Here is a 16109-nt window from a genome sequence, read left to right on the forward strand (position 1 = left end):
TCTCAACATAAACTGAAAATACATGTTTCAACATTATTATTGTAATTAACCTCCACACCCCTTTTTAAAAAAGAAATACTCTGCATATGGTTTCTCTCATGGAACCATTATTTAACAAAAACATAAAGACAGTACCAAAATAGTCCTCACACACACACACAAACTTAAATTCACATAAGAACAAAATCGAACCAAACACTCAACAAATTCAAGTATGTCACAAAAACCAATTATGATTCCAATAATCGTCGTGACTACTTGCCTAGCTCTATCGTTTGGTTTCCTAAAAAAACAACGACAACACTTTTATTATTATTATTATTATTATTATTATTATTATTATTATTATTATTATTATTATTATTATTATATCTAATAAAAAATTTAAATCAAAATAGAATTGAAGTGGAAGAATAGTAGATCATACCTACAGTGTAAGTTCCCATTGTATATATATACTTTGGAAATAGTGTTTGAATAAACAATAGGGATTAGATCACATTCCAAATTCCGAATTCTGAAGAGCTGAAGCAAAATAATGACATTCTTTGTTCGCAATTTATAATAGAATAAGCAAATAGAAAAACGGAATGACTTGAGTGACAGCTAAGGACGAGATTGGCGGTGCAGAGAGCTTGGACCAGAAGTGAGAGGCAGAGAGCTTGCCCGAGGCGTGGCTGCGTGCTCTTGTGCGTGGCTGTGTGAGTGACAGAGAGATTGAGGGTTAGGGTGAGGGCATGAGGCACTGAGGCATGAATTGAAATGGGAATGAGAGGCGGCTGGGTATTGGGTTAGTGACTTAGGGTTTACAATGAGATATATATATATATATATATATATATATATATATATATATATATATATATATATATATATATGGGGGGGTTTTATTAAATTCATGGTAACAGGGTCGTATCTGGGCTAGATTTTTTTTATAAAACCCGGACCTGACTCGGACCTGCTTTGGTTTTTATTTTTTTTTTTTTTTTTTTATTTTTTTTTTTTTAAACCCATACCCTACCTTATTCTTTATCAAGTCAGGTAAAATCCGGCCCATTAGGGTCGGGTCGGGCTAGGTATCCGCGGGTCAGATCTAAATTGCCATCCCTATAGTACTCCACAAATTAAAACTTGACACATGTTCACTTAATTAAATTTTAATTTTCTAGCTTTTCTTATTTAACTTCCGAAAAGAAATAAAAATAAATATAACCCCAACACATCACCACCAAACAACTAGTCACCATCACCAACCTTCACTAGCACCAACGACCATCCACCATCCACCACTGGTATTGATAAAGTTTAGTTTTTGAACTCAATGAGTCAGTAGAGCACTCGTTAGTAATCACATGAATAACAACCCTTGCAAAGTGACCAAAAAAGGCAATTTGCAATGAGTCATCCAAAAGGATCTGTGTCATGGCAATAGTGCTGGTTTGATGAAAGTAGTCACATAATCAAGGAGTTTTCTTGATTGTGGAGATGATAAGGATTCAAGCCATAAAAAATGGCCAAAGTTTGTGGATTTCAAACCTATAAATGGCATGGATGCAGATTTGCAGCACATTAACTTTCGATGGTGGTGTTCGCTTGCATGTTGCAGATCTCAAACTAAGTTTGAGAGGAGTCAGAGGATCATGTGATCTGGGAAGCACCGACGTGGCTAGGAGGGTGCCACACCAGGGCCTGACGCTGGGTGCTGCCACCGACGTTGATGCGTCCTGCATTTGAGTTTTTTATTTTATTTTTTCGGATTCGCGCCGAACCAGTCCAATTCGGCCAGAATCGGGTCGTATCGGCTGAATTGGATTGTTTCGGTCGACAGTCGAAACTTACCGAAACAGTTGAAAAAGGCCAAAATTGGCCTTGAATCATGCTGGAACAGACAAAATCTGTTGTCTCACCCATTGTCGGTGGCCGAATCATGCCGAAACAACCGAAATCTTCCAGGACATACCTTATCTGTTCTGTAAATACTTTGAGCTGCAACTTTTCTTTTTTTTTTTGTGTTTCTTCAATGGCATCACACAAATTAAGAGAATAAATTTAGGATTAACCATTAAAGATAGAATACAAAAGCAAGGGGAAACAGATTATTGAAGTGGTTTTTATACAACATATGAGAAGTATCAAATGCTATTTATTTTTAGGTGAGAAAAAAACTACAAATATGAAAAGGCAGTACACTTTCTTGCAATCTTGCCTTCTTCTTTCTTTGTTTTGTGAACCGAGGTCATAGTAATGTATTTTTTAAGAATATTTTAATCGTAAAAATATATAGAAAATATAAATAAAAATATTTTTAATAATTTTTTAATTGCTACACCCTGTTGCACCCGCACCCTATTTTTTCAAAAATTGCCGAGTCTCGCACGCGCACCCGAATCCTGAAACGCACCCGTGCTTCTTAGCATGTGAGTTGGCTTGGTTAGGTCACTAACTATTGATTCATCATCCTTTGATAGCACTTTAGAATAAAGTGGTGGTTAGACCAGAGAGAAGATTTGGACTATGGGTGGTGGGGGTTGGCTCAAAAGCTCAACTTTACTGACGTCAGGGATGGATGGTCGTTGGCGCTGGTGGTGGTGGTGGAACATTGGTGGTGATGCATTGAGGTTTTATTTATTCTTATTTCTTTTAGGAAGTTAAATAAGAAAATTCAGAAAATTAGAATTTAATTAAGTAAGTGGACATGTGTTAAGTTTTTATTTGTGGAGTATAGAGTGAAGCAGGAAAAGTGAGACATAAAATTTGAACTCCCTTTTCATGACAGCATAAATAATGGAAATCCTAATCAACCATTATTACCTGAGGAAGATATTAAGGAGTTGGCTACATGGTGTACATAACACCACTACGGCATGGGAGAATGCATAAGTGGTTGAATTTGGACTTTACATGTGGAGCATTTGTGAAAAAAGGGAGAAGAAATGTCGCCTAAGGGATTTTGTCTTGGTCATTACTAAAGGTGTGATTGCCTTGGGAAGGGAGTAAGATTTGCACCTGACATGGTACTCAAGCACTTACAAAAAAGGAGATAGTGACTTTCTAAGGTTAGAGGCTATGTGGACACTCCTTATTAGTTGATTACATGATGAACCACCTCAGAGACACGTGTATCAATCACAGTACTCCTGATATCCCTCTCAATGTCCAAGACTTGTTCCCCAAGTTGTGGCAAAGTCACCTACCCATGGGTCCTAGTGCCACGTTGGCGCAGTTCTTATCCTCTAGTCAGCAGATAATATTACAGCTGCACAAAGGTCCAAAATAGAGAAATGATGACTTGACACTTGTCCTTGTACTCAACCATATTTCTTAGAGTATAAGAGGAACATGCAGCTGTGCTATTAGGGCAAGAACCCAAGTAGATATTTTGAAAAGAGAGTAGAGAGTTGGTAGGAAAGAAAAACAATTTGATTGTAAGAAATTAATCTCTTTTCATAGATAATACAAGCTGAGCAGTGCAAGAATGTTACATTCTTACTTAAACCGTGGTTTTTTATCCTTTCTTTAGGCTTTTCCCCGTACATCCTATGTTGCTTTAGTAATCAGTTTCTTCTTCTTGTTTAAATGTGCATCTTTTTCATGTCCTATCATCACTTTCTTTCTTTCTTGTTCGAGGGTCATGTCAAAGCTTGCATCTTTTCAAGCTTTCTCATGTAGATGTATTGTTAGATAACTTATTTTACTTCTTTATATAAGCTCAAATATCTAACTTGCACATACATTTTTGGCGACTTCGCTGGGGACCTCTGGTTATTTTATTTTTAAGTGTGTTTTTGTTGGGTTGTATACCTCTGTTTGTTATCACTTTTTTCACGCCTTCAAGGAAGAAGGTGGTTACCGAGATACTGACTGGTGTGGGTGAAAAAAATTGGTCAGAACCAAGTACAGATCACATATCCATGCATTCTGAAGGCGTGGAATCTTCGAGTGGAACTGCTCATCGTGAGAGCAGGGAGATAATGGCTGCCATTAAACACCTTCAGCATTCTCAGGCTGCTATGTGGGTAGAGTTCCAATCCCTACGTCAGAAGACAGCTGTACCTCAGGGCCCTTAAGGTGGTCAAGGTCCTCAAGGATCTCCCAATCTAACTAGGGAAGATATACATGTTATTTTGTTCGAAGCCAAGAAGATGGAGAGTGCTATTTATGTTGACACCAGACCTCCTTATTTTGAAGAGATAGCTGGGAAGCCTTACCTTGCTAATTACATGCCTCCTATATTCCCTAAGTATGATGGCATAACATGGAACGTTAGAGAGCACATTAAGTAGTATATAGATGCATTGACGGCTTATTCTCATGACCACGAGTTGAGGCTTAGAGAGTTCTCTAAGTCCTTAAAAGGCCAGCTTTTACTTGGTATACCAGTCTTGCGCTAGGTCAATTCTAAGTTGGAATGATTTGGTAATATAGTTCATGAAAAATTTCTTTACTTTGGAAGAAAAGCTCATGTCGTCAGATCTACAACATGAGAAGCAAAGGGTGTCTGAGGGGTTGCTGGAATATATTCGTAGGTTCCGAGATCTCGCTTTGTTGTGTTATAACCTTGTGAAGGAGGAAAGGATGGTGGATGCTTGTATCACGGGTATGTTATATGAATACTAGCCTTACTTAGAGAATCTTCAGATCTCTAGTCATACAAGGCTTGTAAAGGCTGTAAGGAGAACGAGTATGTTTGTGAGGAAGCCTTCAAAAGGTTCGACTTCACAAGCTGTAAGTGGCTGAGTGCTCCTAAATAGCCGTGGAGAAGAGGAAACAAGAAGGTGGAAGTTGTTGTGGCAGCAGAACCTAAAAAGATAGCCAAAGGAAAGAAGAGGGAGAAAGGTGGTATTCCTTTTCCTCTAACTGTGTCTACTGAAGAGTTGTATAGCATGCTAAAAGTTTGGGTGAAAGATACACTGTCTGAATGCAAGCATGAACCTACAAAAGAGGAAAAGTGAAATCCACTTTATTGTAGGTACCCAAGAGATGTGACCACTATACTATGAACTGCTATGCTTTGAGGAAAATATTCCATGATAGGGTAGCTAAGGAAGATTTCATTATCAAGGCTAGGAAGAGCGTTAACCCAAGGATGTGTAGACCAGAGGTGGCAATAACTTTCTATATAGGTCGTGAGGATCCTATAGAAGAGGAAGCAAAGAACATGGCTAGCAGTAGCTCAGCATCTCCACCTTTGGTAGATGAAGAGATGGTAATGAGAATTCAACAAGAAGATAAAATACACTCTTTTCTTGATGGAACAAGTCTTAGACCAATGGCTAGAAGGGAAGTGGCCCAAGCCTGGACCAGGGTGATGGAAAGGAATCATAAAGTGGCAGTTTTTGAAGGAAGTTTGATGCAAGTGACATATTAGGAAGCAAAGGATTCAATCACCTTTTCTAATAAAGATCTAGTCAATCGAGTTGTTGATGGCAACAGACCTTTATATGTCATTGCCTTTTTGGGAGTATTTGAATAAAAAATGTATTAGTAGACACTGGTGCATTCACCAATATTTTGCCTTTTCCAACTTTTGATGCCTTGGGAATTTCGAGAGAAAGAATTATTCTAGAGCCAATGCAGGTAGCAGGAATAAAAGCCTTATAACAGAGTACTTTTGGGCATGTGTCTTTGGATCTTAGGGTTGGACCAATTTGGGCACCCACTCTTATGAATGTGATGGAAGGGAATACGTCTTACCACATCATTTTAGACCATCCATGGCTAAAGGCGTTTAAAGCGGTGGCTTCCACATATCATCAATGTGTGAAGGGCGTTTAGAGGAATAAGCAAGTAGTTATTGAGGCCACCAAGATGCCTTTTGATAGGGCAGAATTGCATTTTGTTGAGGCAGCTTTATATGAAGAGTACGAACCTGAGGGTGAAAATAAAATTCTTCATTTTAATCCTATTACTTGAGGGTGAAAATAAAATTCTTCATTTTAATCCTATTACTTTGCAAGCAGAGGAAGAAGATGATGGCGAAGTGGTAGAACTAGAAAGGCCTTCCAAGATAAGATGGGTTACGCCTGATGGCCGGGTGATATATGAATTCTGATGGTTAAAGGAAGGGGATGAGGAGGATGGCGAGGAAAGAGGAAAGTTGGTAGCCTTGTTGAAGGAATACAAGGATGTTTTTGCTTGGAATTATCAAGAAATGCCAAGTTTGAGCCTGAACTTGGTAATGCACAAGTTCAAGGTGGATCCTAATGCTAAACCTATGAAGCAGCCACCAAGGAAATATCGTTTGGATGTGGAGGAAAAGATAAAGTTTTGAAGTGCAAACGCTTTTAAAGGCAGGATTCATTGAAGATATTGCATGCCTAAGCTGGTTAGCTAACATAGTTCCTATGAAGAAGAAGAACGGTCAGATAAGAATATGTGTGGATTTTCAGGATCTCAATAAAGCTTGCCCAAAAGATGAATTCCCACTTCCTAATATTGACATTCTGGTAGATGCAGTGGCTAGTCATGAACGTGTCTCTTTTATGGATGGTTATAGTGGGTATAATCAGATTCTTATGGACTCAACAGATGCCCCGAAAATTGCTTTTAGGGTACCTTTCGAAACCTATTTCTATAGGGTGATGCCTTTTGGATTGAAGAATGTAGGTGCAACATACCAAAGAACTATGGCTTTAATCTTTGGTGATATGCTTCAAAAGCAAGTGGAAGATTATGTTGATGATCTTGTGGTGAAGGAAAAGAATCCTTTTGAGCATTTAGTGCATCTAAGACAAGTTTTTGAAAGATGTAGGGAGCACAACTTGCAGATGAATCCTTCTAAGTGTGCCTTTTGGGTATTTTCAAAGAAGTTCTTGGGATTTCTTGTTCATCATAGAAGGATTGATTTGGACCCTACAAAGGCCGAAGCAATAACTACCCTCAGTCCTTCTACAACTCTGAAGGAGTTGAGAAGCTTTGTTGGAAAAGTTTCTCATTTAAGAAGATTCATTATAGGCCTAGTTGAAATCTTAAAGTCTCTCATGGAGTAGACAAAGAAAGGAGTGACTTTTGTATGGTGTGATCAATGTCAAAAGGCATTCAAGAAAATTTAGATGATATTGGTGGATCCCCACACCATGGTGGCCCCTATACTTGGAAAACCCTTGCTATTGTATATAGTTAATATGAAGCAATTCTTGAGAGCATTATTAGTTCTAGAGCAAGAAGGGGTAGAGAAGCCAATATACTATATTGGTAGACTTATGAAGGGACCAAAGTTAAGATACTCAATTACTGAGAAAGTATTTTTGTCTCTAACCTTTGTTGTGACAAAGTTCAATCATTACTTTCTAGGGCATCGTGTGCAATTGGTGACTAAGAGCAATCTCGCGAAGTATCTCTTGACACGTCCTTAGTTATTAGGGAGAATGGCACAATGGGCCATCCTGACATCATGCCTTGATATTGAATGCATAAGACCAACCCCCATCAAAGGCTAGGCAGTAGTTGATCTGCTGGCTAATTTTCTTGGGGCAAGTGATTTTTCACCTCCCCAATAGGAAGTTATGGTGACGAAGGAGCAAGAATGGTCAATGTATTTCGATGGGTCATCTACGTTTCAAGGAGGATGGATAGAAGTGGTCTTAAAGTTGCTAGGGGAGGAGCTCACATTTGCCTATAAGTTATACTTTCCTTACTCTAACAATGAAGTAGAATATGAAGCCTTGTTGGTGGGGCTGAAGGCTGCCAGAAAGTAAGGCATAAAAAGGTTGAAGGTGTTTGGTGATTTTGAGTTGATGATAAGATAGATTGAGGGAGTTTATAAAGTAAAGAACCCTGGTTTGGCTGCATACAAAGCTGCAGTATAGAGGATTATGGAACACTTTACTTTCATAGAATACAAGGTGGTTAACAGGAGTGAAAACAAGCTTGCTAACTCGCTAGCTACCCTAGCCACTAAGTGTGTATTGAAGAAGGAAAAGATGACACTTCGAGTTGAGAAGCAACTTGGTTTAGTCCAGGATGAGCTGTGTCTCCCTTAAGATTGGCGAGAACCCTTGATGAAAGTAATGACTCAAGGGAAGTGTGTTGGGTCAGAGTTACTAGTAAATATGAAAGACTTCCTCAGAATTAATGGGGATTTGTTTCTCAAGGGAGCAAAGGGTTTTTTTGATGAAGTGTGTCTCGAGGCAGGAGGGACTGACATTGCTGCACAGGTTGTACTATGATATTTGTGATGTAAATCTCGATGTCAGCCTATATAGAAGAAAACAGAGGCTGGGGATCTTTTGGCCGAAAATGGCCAATGATGCTAAGGAAGAAAAATGGAGTTGTAAAACTTGTTCTGTCATTCCTCCAGATTAAGCAAAAGTGCTTAATGGCGAACTACTAGTAGAACATTGGCAGGATCCATACTTGAGATACCTTTTGCAAGGTGTATTACTTGCTAATCGGGTACAAGAGAAAAACTGAAAAAATATGTGACCAGGTTTAAAGTGGTAGATGAGAAGTTATTCAAGAGAAGTTTCCAAGGGAGATGGATGGTATGTATTCCTGCTAAGGAAGTCAATGGTGTTCTTTTAGACTTGCATAAGGGATAGCCAGTAGGACACCCTGGTGGAAGGAAGCTATGACAAATGACTTTGCACCAAGGATATTACTAGCCCACAATGCAAAGGGATGCTTAAGACTTTGTAAAGAAATGTCAAGAATGCCAAAGGCGAGGGGACGAAATATACACCAACCATCAAAGTCTTTATCCAACTGTGACTCCATATACATTCCACACTTGGGGGCAATATTTTATAGGACCCATAAACCCCCCTTCTGAAGGATTTACATGGATACTGGTAGCTATTGATGAAGTGTGTCTCGAGGCAGGAGGGATTGACATTGTTGCACAGGTTAAACTATGATATTTATAGTGTAAATCTTGATGTCAGCCTATATAGAACACTACAGAGGCTAAGAATCTTTTGGCTAAAAATGGCCAATGATGCTAAGGAAGAACAATGGAGTTGTAAAACTTGTTCTGTCATTCCTCCAGATAAAGCAAAAGTGCTTAATGACAAAATGCTAGAAGAAGATTGGCAAGATTCAGACTTGAGATACCTTTTGCAAGGTGTATTGCGTGCTTATCAGGTACAAAGAGAGAATTTGAAAAAAATCTGTGACCAGGTTTAAAGTGGTATATGGAAAGTTATTCAAGAGAAGCTTCCAAGGGAGATGGATGGTATGTATTCTTGCTATGGAAGTCAATGGTGTTCTTTTAGACTTACATGAGGGAGAGCCAGCAAGACACCCTGGTGGAAGGAAGCTATGACAAATGACTTTGCACCAAGGATATTACTAGCCCACAATGCAAAGGGATGCTTAAGACTTTGTAAAGAAATGTCAAGAATGCCAAAGGTGAGGGGACAAACTGTGGCTCCATCAAAGTCTTTATCCAACTGTGGCTCCATATCCATTCCACAGTTGGGGGCTATATTTTATAGGACCTATAAACCCCCCTTCTAAAGGATTTACATGGATACCGGAGCCATTGAGCTATTTACCAAGTGGATAGAAGCTGTGACTATGAAGAAGGCAACAGGTAGCTCAATGGCTAATTTCTTGAGGGAGAATATAGTATGTTGTTTTGGGGTACCTGAAAAAATTATTTTTGACAATGGCATGCCATTCTTGAACGAGGATGTGCGCTGTTTAACAGACTAGTTTTCATTTCTCACACGAATTTTACGCCTTATTATCCTAAAGGAAATGTTTAAGCTGAGGCCTCTAATAAAAAATTGCAGAAGATATTGGAAAGAGGTGGAAGGAGGAGTTGCCTACAGCTCTATGGGCTTATAGAACAACCAAATCACAAGTTATGGGAGCTTCACCCTTTTCTCTAGAAGAGGCATATTCAACAGGACATTATTGGATAAAGGATTAAGCAGGTATAAAGGCGTATAGCCCCATTAGTGGAGCTCACCTTAAGAAATATCATGCTTAATCTTGTAAAAATATTTTTTTTTATGGCCATCATGTCAAATTGATTTTGTGTTTTAGAAAATGGATATTATTATAATCAAAGACTTATATGTAGCTATTTCATATGCTATTGTTCATAATGCGCATGCAAAGTCTAAATAGCTTGGCAAAACAAGGCATGGTAAAGTTTATAATACAACCCCATGGATTTTCAAGACCAAAAAATATTACCAACTTGAAAATTAGAGAATGTTTGCGAGAAAAATAAATTTTCAAGAGAGAATTCTGGATCGCTTAGAGCTCCTAGCTCGCCTTTTAACTTCTCAATCTCTTTCTTCAAAGAGTTACGTTCTATGTTGACACCTTCTAATTGACCTTGAAGGGCAGAACTTGCTTCTTGCTAGGATGCTAATTCCACTTGAAGTCTTTCGATAGATTCCTGGAGCTGAGTGATTAAAGTGACATGCATCTGTAATGCTGCTTCCTTTGCTTTGTTTATACACGAGTTCTCCTTAACTCTTAATTCATGAAATGCGGACAGGGAAGCATGAACAAAAGGCCTTCTTTAAGTCCCTCAATGCAGCGACACGACTCTTTAACCAGCCGACATTGACACTTAGGCTCTTAACCTCACTCAATGTGGAAAGGAAATTGTTAAGGGGGAGAGCTAGACAATCCTCTTTACCCTTTGACTGCAGTTGGGATATGATAGGCCCAATTTGCTGTAAGAGAAAGCTCTTAAGTGACAAGGTCCATTTGTTGGTATCCCTCATTGTTTCGGGATATTTGGAGAGCAATAAACAACATATTGCTCTTAGATTGGGAGAAACCAATGAGAGCAAGGAATCAAACTCTGTTTGGGCGCTTTCACCCCCTTGTTCCTTGGAAGTAGCTTCTGTTAAGTCTTCTTTTTCTTGAGGATTTTCGACATACACCTTATTTGAGTCCTTCCTTTTAGTGTTAGACTCTATTTCTTTATTAGAAGTTATTTCTTGTACATAAACCTCTTTGGTTGAAGAAGTGACTCTAGCTTTGGGTTGAGCTCAAGGAACAGAGCTTGTAATCTATCAAAGGTCAAAAATAGAGAAAGGAAGAAAAGTTACTTGTGTCCAGGGTTAAAAGAAGAGGTTACAAGAGTTAGTCGCTATAGAGAAAAGAGTGTACCTTGGGCTTCTTGCTAGAAGGGGTTTTTGCATTCTTCTTTCTCTTAGTGCTTGAAGGTTTGGCTTTTGGAAGGGGCTTCAAAGTCAAATCTCCCTGAAAGATAGGTAAGACATCCACTTATTAGGCACCACTCTCCCAAAAATTCCTAACACATTCTCCAATGTCAAACCACCATGACTTAAACTTAGGTGAAGGCAGTCCAGTTCTGGTGGAGGAAGTAAAGGGGATTTCAAGGCTTGATACTAAAATCTTGATGAGATGTTCTCTTTTAAAAGCTAGAGAGGCCACTACGGCATGTAATGTTAAAGTAGAGAGATGTCCCAGTATGCCTTGGTCAAAACCAAATTGGTGGGCAAACCTATCGGGATTATAGGTTTAAGTTCGTACTCATCTTGATGAGAAGGAAAAGCAGAAGCAACAAAAGAGAACTTTTCTTCAGACTAGGGGGTATCCCTGTAATGAGAAACGAAAATGCTTTCTATGGAAATGAACAGTGGAGGAAGTCCACCCTCCAAAGCAGAATAGGGTCTGGTTGTCCAATTAGTAGGGTCATCCAACACTTTGCTAAGAAAACTTTTTGAAGATACTGCCACTTTTTTCTAACTCCAAGAGCGTGGCAAGCCTTGGGGTGATGGCGGACTAGTTTTATAAAAACTTAACACTTTAGGGACAAGAGCATAATTCCTAAAGTGTTCCCTCAACCATATTTGTAAAAAAGAAACGGGTACAAAAGTTTCAACTTGAAATCTACCCCAAGAGCATTGCAAATCAAGGGTAAAGTGATTTAGGTGAGAATACAAAGTCCTCAGAAAATAGGGGGCAAGGGGAAAGGATTGTCCTCTAGCTAGTTTAACGGCTAAAGGGAAATGTCCACTTAGAATCTTCGCATGAGAATATCCGTCAAACAGATGACGAGAAAGTAAAAAGGCAATAAAGGCTTCGAGTTCATAAGAACTAAAGTTACCTTTTTCAACAACAAAGTCGGTTCCTTCCTTCAAGGAGTCTCCATTGACTTTCTCATCCACACCATCAGCATACACCCTCAAAAAGTATCTGATCCATCCCCATAAGTTGGCCCTAGAACCTTTGTCTCCGCCAACGCTAGTATCTTCTAGTACTTCCTCGTTAGGGGCTTTCCCTTTCCTTGCTGCCTTTAAAACCGGTTTCTTTAAAGTTTTCTTCATTGCATCCTCAAGGAATTTCACAACTTTGGACTCATTAGGAGATAAAGAAATGTTGACTACCTCACCATCTCCGAACAGGGGAAGTCTCAATATCTCATAGACATCTTTTAGAGATGGAGAGATTTCTTGACACCTTGTGAAGAATGTATGAGTGACAAAGTTCCATCGGTACAGGAGAGAGAGCAAACTTTTGCTATCTTTACTGATCTCTAGATTAGAGAACACAAGAATGGTCTCCACAAGATTTACTCTCTACAGGATGTCCATGAAAGGAGGATGAGCCAACAATCTTTGACACTAGCTTCTCCAACCACTGAAAACAGAAGTATGAAATTTGAAGACCACATCTACAATGGGAGCAAAATCTCCTCTGCAAGTGCCAATCCTAGGAATATGCTTTAATTTTAGATCCATAGTCAGAAGATCATCGGGTTCCCCACATGCCGTGTAGGGTCTTTTGAATAGGGGCCTAAATTCGAATAAAGACTTTTATCAAATAGGTAATCTTCAAAGAAAGAAGGGATGATCTACTGTTCTTCTATGGAAGGATTTTCATCTCCTCCTAGAAAGGGTTTGTTACCTTTTGAAGCGGATGGATCTGAAAATTTGGCAGAGCTAGATCTTAAGCCACGTTTTACACCCATGATTTGGTGTTTGAGAAGAATTCTGGGTTTTAGGTTGAAGAAGGAGAAGAAGAAGATAAGGCAAAAAATGGGAAAATAAGGAAGGGAAATATTTTCTTTTCCTTTTATACTTGAGAGGTTAATATTTTTCCCTCCAAAAGAGAATGGTTCAAAAAGGGAGACACCTTTTCAAAATTAACATGTGTTAGCATAGGGAGAAGACGAAGCTCCCGACAAGGGATGACAGTTAATGATGCTAAAATCAAGAAAACCACCTTCATAGTCAAACTGCAAAGGCGCGACCCTTCACCAACAAGTATGGTTTAATTTGTTACATTTTACATTTTTTAACTGACATGTTTATCACTTTATGTGTTGTGTGGGAATTTTATATGTGATAAAATAAAAATAAAATACAAAAAAACAGCAAACATGCAATAAAATAATTTTTTTTTTCATATATTTTTGTGTTAGAAGTTTTTTTTTTTTTTGGCAAAACAGGAAAGAGGAATTTACATTATTTGGCCACTATGGTCTATCACCTCTTTCCTAAATACAAAATGTAAAGTTGTGATTTACAACTGTTTTATGTTGGCTTTAATTCCTTGCCAAATTTGATTGTAATTTTATTCAATTTTTTATACCTTGTATTTTATGTGGGATTTTATTGTAAGGGTTATGTGATAGAGAGAGAGTGTGATGACTTAAGCATGTGAAAACAGAGGAATTCTCGCGGGTAGCTCGCGACTAAGAATCCCGTGAAGTGATGCATGTGCCTTGCACATGACTAGAATGCGAAGAGTCATGATTAATGGTGACAGTTGGTTTTCGCGAGTGTCTCGCGGGTAAAGCTTTCCCGCGAGATACCCGCGAAATAGTCTGTTTTGCTATTTTGTCTTATTTGCTCCACTACATCCTCATACACACTATATATACCATCATTACCCACATATTGAGTAGAGAACTTTTCAGAAGAGAAAACCCTAGCCTCAACCCATTGAGAGTGTGAGATTGTCATGCCCACAATTCTACACACCATCCATTGTGGTTTTCCTCTACTCCTACCTCTCAGTTTCTAAATCCTTGAAAGGTTGATAGCCCAAACACTTACCACACCCATACTGAGTGTCCAATGAGTTTTTTGGTGCTGCTAGGAAGCATTAGAAGAAGTCAAGCTTTGGCAGATGCAATCGGGCGCATTGCGGGATCCGGAAAGCTAAACAAGACACGATTCTGAGAAGCCTTGTTGGAGTAGAAGCTTGGAGGGCTTAGGTGCATTGGGTAGACTAGGCTTGGAGGGTCTTTTGCTTGTGTATCATAACTTATTGTCTAGTGGATCGATTTACCGCTTGGAGGGCGGCGGAGAGTTTTTCGCCGAGTTCTTCGGTTTCCTCTTTGATAACACATCGGCGTGTTATCTTGTGTTTGCATCTCTCTTCCCTATTCTTTTAGCTTTCATTTTACTTCTGTGTTTTATTGAATATGGCTTAGAGTAGTTGTATCGTTTGTTCACTTGCATTTACTCTATTCCGCACTCAGTTTAAGTCAGAGTAAAATCAACCGAGTCGTAATTTTTAATTTGGGGTCTAAACAAGCTCTTGTGCTTTAACACAAATCCGAGTTTTCACAAAAGAAACACAAATTTATGATAAAATAAGAAAGATAAAGTTTTTACAACTCAAGCCAATAGATGGCTAAACAAATATATATAATAAAAGGAAAAGAAACGAAACAACTGCAGGCTTGATGGCGAGCAACTTAAGGAGATCGTGGCGCATAGGCATCCGTGTCATCCCCAGAGTCCTCTTGAGGATAATCTGGAGCCTAATACTCCATCTCCTCTTCATCCTCATCATCCTCTTCTTCCTTCTCCTCCTCCTTGCCTTCATCATCCCCCGAGTCAGAGCCATCAGAAGAGCCTTCAAAAGGATTGTCAGAGGAGTCTGACTCCTTAGAGTTAGAAAGCTCTGAAGCACTAAACTCCGAGCTTGACCGAGAAAGCCTTCGACTTCTCCTACACTTGGTGGGAGCATCCATGAATGCAATAGGCTCTGCATCCTCAATATCATCTCGACCCTTAACCGAAGTTCCTCCGAGCCTTCTTCTTCCTCGTCGCTCCAGTTGAAGGGAGCGACCTCCTTAGGAATGAAGAGTTGAGGAGGCAGATGGTGAATGAGAAAAGGGAGAGGGGGATGCACAGGATTTGGTGGTGGAGAAGGAGAGTGATCACTGGAAGCACTCTCGGAAGAGCTTGAGGACTGGTTTAGAGAGTTGGAACTAGCAGAAGAAGGGTTCGACATTTTTTGTTTGTGGAGTTTAAGGTTTTTTAAAAGAAAAATCAGATAGATACAAAGAGAATAAAGGTTGAAGAAGAAACATTCTCTATTTAAATCCTCAACTGTAGTTAAGTGAAGAGACTTGACATTTATGAGGAGTAATGTCTATCTGCCAAAACGCAAGAAACGAAGAGGCACCAAAACGACTAGAAACACCCCAGTGAGCCACGTGTGCATTTTTGAACGTCATAAGGCATGATTTCTAGAGTGTTAATGCCTAAACTAATGTGACTGTCAAATGCCTTTGCCATTAAACGCCATTGACAGTCAGGGGACTAATGTACATAACACTACTAAGGCATGAGAGAATGCATAAGTAGTTGAATTTGGACTTTACATGTGGAGCAGCTGTGAAAAAGGGGTGAAGAAACGTCGGCTAAGGGATTTTGTCTTGGTTTGTGCTAAAGGCGTGATTGCCTTGGGAAGGAAGTAAGATTTGCACCTGTTATGATACTCAAGCACTCACAAAAAGGGAGATAGTGACTTTCTAAGGTTAGAGGCTATGTGGACACTCCTTATTAGTTGAATGCATGATGAACCACCTCAGAGACACGTGTATCAATCACAGTACTCCTGATGTCCCCCTCAATTTCCAAAACTTGTTTCCCAAGCTATGACAAAGTCACCTACCCATGGGTCCCAGTGTCACATTGGTGCAGTTTTTATTCTCTAGTTAGCAGATAATATCACAGCTGTGTAAAGGTCCAAAAAAGAGAAATGATGACTTGACACATGTTCTTGTACTCAGCCATATTCCTCAAAGTATAAGAGGAACATGCAGCTGTCTTATTAGGATAGAACCCAAGTAGATATTTTGAGAAGAGAGTAGAGAGTTGGTAGGAAAGAAAAACGATTTGATTGTAAGAATTGGTATCTTTTCATAGATAATA

Source organism: Castanea sativa, chromosome 6 (genome assembly GCF_040712315.1).
Source record: "Castanea sativa cultivar Marrone di Chiusa Pesio chromosome 6, ASM4071231v1".
Classification (NCBI taxonomy): Eukaryota; Viridiplantae; Streptophyta; class Magnoliopsida; order Fagales; family Fagaceae; genus Castanea; species Castanea sativa.